The sequence below is a fragment of the Trachymyrmex cornetzi genome, unplaced genomic scaffold (genome assembly GCF_001594075.2).
Source record: "Trachymyrmex cornetzi isolate Tcor2-1 unplaced genomic scaffold, Tcor1.1 scaffold681, whole genome shotgun sequence".
Lineage (NCBI taxonomy): Eukaryota > Metazoa > Arthropoda > Insecta > Hymenoptera > Formicidae > Trachymyrmex > Trachymyrmex cornetzi.
The window spans coordinates 73,852-80,334 of NW_017300005.1; the positions used below are offsets into that span (position 1 = coordinate 73,852).

A 6,483-nucleotide genomic window follows, 5' to 3' on the forward strand; every position below is an offset into this window, starting at 1 on the left:
CAGTGTTGCCGTTTTTAGTACAAATGTATTTTTTTAATACATTTTGATCTATTTTAGTACGTCATTACAAAATGCCTTAAATCTATTACATTTTCTTGATCCAATAAACGCTTTAAGAGGAAATCATACATCAATTGTTCCTCTCGTTAAGCAATTTCCTAATTGCGTTACATTAAATGATTTGGAAGCTCTTAATTTAGAGTGAAAATTATTACCAGAATATAAGAAAAAATGGTCACATTTTGAAAAATCTGAACAATTTGGAGTAGAAGTAGGTTCAATAAAAATAGGAAATGAAATGGTTTTCCCAAAATTATTCGAATTTGCTACAGCAATATTATCTCTACCTCATAGTAGTGCAACAACGGAACGTGTTTTTTCTAATCTTAATCTGATAAAAACTAAACTCAGAAATAGATTGCATATATAATTATGTAGTGCTCTTTTGCATGTCAAAGAAATCTTAAACAATACAGAGTGTTGTATACGGGAGCCTTCACAAAAATTATTGAAATTTTCAAGGCATACTTTTACAAATAACAATGAAAATGATTATGATGAGATATTACAATAGTTTTGTTTGTATACGTAATAACAGACAATATGATTGTGATTAATATGACCTAAGTCTTTATTTTATTTTAAAAGGCTACGTCTGTTGCAACACATTAATATTATATTTTTATTTTATTTTAAAAGGCTACCTTCTGTTGCAATATATTAATATTATATTATGATAAATTTAGTAAGCGAGTATTAAAATATATATGTGTATACGTATGTATATGTATATGCTGTATGTGTATACGATATACACTACGCAACAAAATTGGGTGGAACCCAGTTGGACACGGCTCAATTGGACACGAGCCACTCACAGCGCTTGAGACTACAAAGCTCCTAAGCACCGGTCGCTGTGATTGGTGGTATCCAATCGAGACGTGGTCAATCGGGATCACCCCACAAAATTATCGTAACAAAATTTTTCATCAAAATTTTGCTATTTTTCAAATGCACATAACTCGGTCAATTTTCATCGTATTAAGACGATTTTTTTTTCATTTTATAAGTAATTATCTGTACTTTAAGAAAAACTTGATGCGAAATTAGGTGCAAGTCGATGCCGCATCTCCATGTTTTAATAAAGCCCAAGCATTTTTTCTTAAAAAATTTGATTGTTTGACGCGCTACCTGGATCGTCCCGATTTTTTTTCGAAAATACCACATAGACCATTGTAAAATGCACTTTTCAACAAACAATTTGAAAAAAAATTCGAGTCTCTACGATTTTTTTTGACCGAGTAATGCCATTTTGAAGTTATTCGGGCGTTTTTAACGAATATCGCGATAGAGTCAAATGCCGAAACCTTATTATGGGGAAGGATCCGTATTGAACATTAATTTTATTATGCAGAGTGAATACTAATAAAAAAATACAGAAAAGCACAGGATATTTTATTTTCTTACTAAAAATGCCTCGGCTTACTGAAATTCAATCTGCTCAAATTGTGGCCCTGCTAGAGGCGAGATTGAGTCAGAGCGCCGTAGCAATAAGAATGGGTATTAATCGCTCGACGGTACCAATCGCTTAACGCGTGTTTTTAGTCGGTACCAAGAAACAGATTCTTATCGTCGGAGGCCTGGTCAAGGTCGACCTAGGGTAACTACGAATCGGGTTGTACTTGCTTCGGCAGTACATATACTAAAATTGGAACGATACAGAGAATATTAGCATGGCCCCTGTGCAAGGATGACACGCAAAATCGTGAAGCGTTCCACATTTTTTCGTTTTTGAGGTTAGATCTGACGAGAGACGCCATACGAGGAGTCGAGTGCTCAGCGGCAGCGGAATAGCTCGCGAGACCAAATACGTTACGAGAATCGAGTGCGGAAGGCGTGTTTTGTCCTGCCGGAGAAAGTGGGTGCTGAGATTGACTTGAGGGCTCTGTGACGTGTGTGCTCTGGCTCTGGAGCATGTAGTTGATGACGGGCTAATGGGTATGTACAGTAGTAGCAAAGCAAGGTACATCCTTGTTCATGGGATACCCCGCAGGGTGAAGGGTCGGGGGGAAAACAGGACGAGAGGGGTACTGTGGTGCGGGGGGACAGCCAATGAGCGAACTGCTTTTACCTCCCACCACCTCTCGCAGTTTTCCTCCCCGGCCCCCGTCCCCACGGGTGCATGTGTGTGTGAGCGCGTGACGTCACGACGCGAGGAGCGACGTGACGAAGGTCCTGCGAGCTCGAGAGCGGAAGGACGACTGAGGGAGTTCGCGCGTTTTTTCGCACCAACGCCCGTTCGCTCCCCCCCTTGATCCCTCGCGTATCCAGAACCCCCTTTACCGTATGCTCGATCTCGCTCCCTCTTCGACCCCCTCGCGTATCTAGAATCCCCTGTGCCGTATGCTCGATCACGCTCGCACCAACGCTTGCGTCGATGGATTGGATCGAGCGTGATCGAAGATTTTTTCAAGGACACGCCGCGACATGTCACGACACGTTTCGCGGGTGACGTCATCGATGCGTTCGATTGTACCACACACACTTTTACTATCGTGTTTTGTTAGAGTGTTAGTTTAATAAAAAGATATATTTAAAATAAGAATGATTTCCTTTGTGTTAGTATGTGTTTAAGAAAAAGAAATATTAAATAAGAACGATTTTTACACAGTTTTTTCCTGGTGGATACCACATCCTTATCGGATGCGCCAACACCCGTTCGCTCTTGCTCGCACCGATGCCGTTCAATCGCTCTCACTCTCACCAACGCCCCATGCTGTTCACCTGACGCCCGTTCGATCGCTCTCACTCACATTCACATCGATGCCGTTCGATCACTCTCGCTCACACCACGTCCCCGTGCTGTTCATCTAACGCCCGTTCGATCGCTCTCGTTCATACCAACGCTTATACCGTTCGATCGCTCGCACTCACATCTATACCGTTCGATCGTTCTCGCTCACACTCACACCCGATGCCGTTCGATCGCATTTGCTCACACCAAACGCCTCGTGCTGTTCACCTGACGCCCATTCTTTACTGTTGGGTTTTTTTAAAGTAGTGTTTAATAAAAAGATATTAAAATAAGAATTATTTCCTTTTACGCAGTTTTTACATATTTTCCTGTTGGGATACCACATCCTTCACGAGAATTTTTTATAAGGTTATCTATTTTTATGCAGCACGTTTGATGGGGGACTATGGTATATAAATGCGTATGGGCGAGGCTTTTTCATCATACGTACTTTTTTTCTGTAACGTTTGTGTTAGTGAGAGTGTAATAATGAGCAATTTACATAATCTGTTAGAGATTACATATGAGTTTCCAGTGGACGGAGTAGTTTTTTTACGTTAAAGTGTTTTTTTACGTTAAGTATTATTTCTTTGTATTGTCAATATAATGTATTATACTTTTTTTCAGTACATAACTGTTGATAATGAACGTATCTACGAGCTACAATTAGCGAATGAGCTAAAAATCCTTAAGATCCCGTTTGTAAGTATAGTAGAACTTATAATGTATAAAGTATGAAGTATAACTAACAATATGTATCTAATTCATTTTATGCTCTGTTTCGGACTAGACACCGTGGAAATATTCATATTAAAGGATTTATGAATATATATACTAGACAGATGATACGCGCGGACAGACGGGCCGAACGGGAGTTTCGAGCGGAATATATGGATATCTGGGACGACGGGGATCTATTTCTTAGTGAGCTATTCGGTCTCCGAATATATGAATCTACTGTTGCAGAGGGAATGTAAGTTGAAATATTTGATGTGTATAGATACAATTGTGTAAAAATATGTATACACTTACGAATATATCTTCTTACAGAGAGCTGCGGTGGTTGAACGTTCTCACTCGCACCGATCTCATTTACACCAATGTCCCGTGCAGTTCGTTTTGACGCCCGTTCAGTCGTATCACACACACACACTTGCTACAGGGCGGCGGTATTTGTCTTAATTCGAACAATATCCTGAATCGTCTGACAGATACTCGTCATCATCGATGTTTCCAATATTGTCAATGTCTTCAACATCCTGGAAAACATCATCGATGATTTCGAGTAGACGCTCTTCAGGTATATTTCGCACAATATTTATTACGTTATCCATCACGTGATTAAATCTCTACGGGTTGTACAGAATAACTGTACGCGACAGCGTGAATGACAATATATATATTATACGATCAAACAGCAATTTTTTCCTTTTTCCTCTAAAGATTATAGACCATTTCCTTTTCCTTTAAACTATATGTATAAAGTATATGTAGTATATAAAGTATATGTGTATGTAGTATAAAGGTAGGGTGTAGAAATAAATAAAAGTGTTTTATAATTGTAGAATAGTGTTTATTATCAAATGGTGTACATAATTAATGCTCTCCGAAAACCAGAGCGATCAACTCACAAATAGTGTTTATTATCGAATGGTGTACATAATTAATGCTCTCCGAAAACCAGAGCTATCAACTCACAATCGAGGATGTCGTTGCGGTCGAAGGATTCGTCATCATACATCATTTTTAGCATGTTCGTAGATTTCGCGACAGTGGACGCGATAGCGAGAAGTGAAAATTTTTTGTCAACGTTATCGGTCATTGCGGTTAAAGAGGAAATGAGATGATTCACACAGTATTCAAGATTAAATATATTAAGTACAGTGCTTTTCGACATGGATAGACGAGCTGTTTCTAGACGCAGTATTGGTAGATTATTGAGTCGTCCGAAGCGTAACGTTAAATTTCCAACGTACATTGGAGACGGCGTCGCGCGTATTCCTCTATTATTCTCATCGTACTGCAAAAGGGACAAAATGACGTGTTTTTGTTCGAGAAGCTCTCTCCAGATGTCCGGTGAAAGCGGAATCTCTTTACCGTGAGAATCTCCCAATATGATAGTTACGTAAGAAGGGAGTTTGACATTGATATCAATGTTCAAGTATTTTAGCCAGTTACGGATATCTTCTCTCGAGAATGCGTACGATAGGACGATGTGTGATTTGATGTCTGTAATTAAAGAAAAAAAACGAGTAGATGGAAAAAGACGCAAAGAAAAAAATACCTACTTATTTGATGTGTTGTCTTTATCGAGATTTTCATCGTCGAGTGTTCTCTTCACACCTCCTTCATTACGATCGTCCTGTTCCATGAGATACTTTTCGATATCCGCGTTGTTAAGCATTGGTGTGTATTCTTACAGTATTATCCTCACGACCGAACACGTGGATGTTGTCGGAATGACTGTTACTTATATACTAATCGTTTAAAACTATTATAGTATTGATTATATATGTCCTTCCATCTTTCCCCCCTCCTCCTTCTTCATTTTATTGTGTTTTATGTAGTACTCGATCGAAGCAATCGACTCAAGATATCCTGCATTTGTTGCAATAATTCATCTCTCGAACATTCGACGTTGAGTATGTTTATATTAAATTTACCAGCCTTTGTTACGGTTCTCGTGAACTCGTTAAATTGGTAAAATTGTTGTTTTTTAGCAAAGTACAGATTACCATCCATATATCTGAAGGCTAAGGTAGGAGCTGACGGTATTCCCGGGAATACCGCTTGTAACGAGTGATATGAACGAACACCCATATTGCATTCGTCTATTTGCGCCACATCGTTATTATTGAAGATCACAGAGGTTTGCCCTCTGTTAGTATTTACTACGGTATTGATGAAAATGGGGGAAATCCTAGACTTGAGAGACGTTTTGGCCAACCTTCTTTCAATTTAAAACTGGGATACTCGACCATGTAAACTACATCTTGTACAAATAGTACTAGTTCACTCGAAGGCCTTTGATATGCAGCTGATAAGGAGAAATTATCCGGAAGGAAATCCATGTAATTGTTTAGTACGTGTGGTCCATCATATTTTGCATCATTTATATCTATCGACCATACGTAGCGTTGATACGTGACGAATATTCGATGATGTAATACCAACACCGTATCCACATATTGTAAAGTACAGAGATCTACGTACGTGGATGTATTTGTTGTAAGTTTTGGTAGTTGGTGGTTGTTTTTGGTTTTGGATTTTTAATTCCATAAAGTTGTTGAATGGCTAAAATGTCCTCTATGTTGAGTTTAGCGATTCTATTATTATTCTTAGCAATGACAACTGTGAACATTATGGATTCTTCGCGCGAACTGTGCGTTAATCCTAATGCGTGTCCAATTTTATGTATTAATGTGTTAAGCAGATAGTCCTTGTTACTACTAGCAGATTTGTCAGTTAGATATATGTATATGCCACGGTTCTGCACTATCTATGTGTATTTCAGTGCTGCAATTGTCAACAATAGGAGGATAGAACGCGTCAGCGAGTACTCCACCAGGTCCATCTAACGAAGAGGCGCAAAGGACCCCGCACTATCCTTATCGGAAATGGGGTTCCGCGGATTTGGCTATAACTTTGCCAATTTGTTATTTAAGCCATACTGATGAAAAGTTATCAAG

The 6,483-nt window shown here is 39.0% G+C and overlaps 1 pseudogene; it reads right to left on the reverse strand.

The window, feature by feature from the left end:
- LOC108767465 (uncharacterized) overlaps positions 1-6,155 on the reverse strand; it is a 10,108-nt pseudogene extending 3,953 nt beyond the window's left edge.
- Between the last annotated feature and the right edge of the window lie 328 nt (positions 6,156-6,483).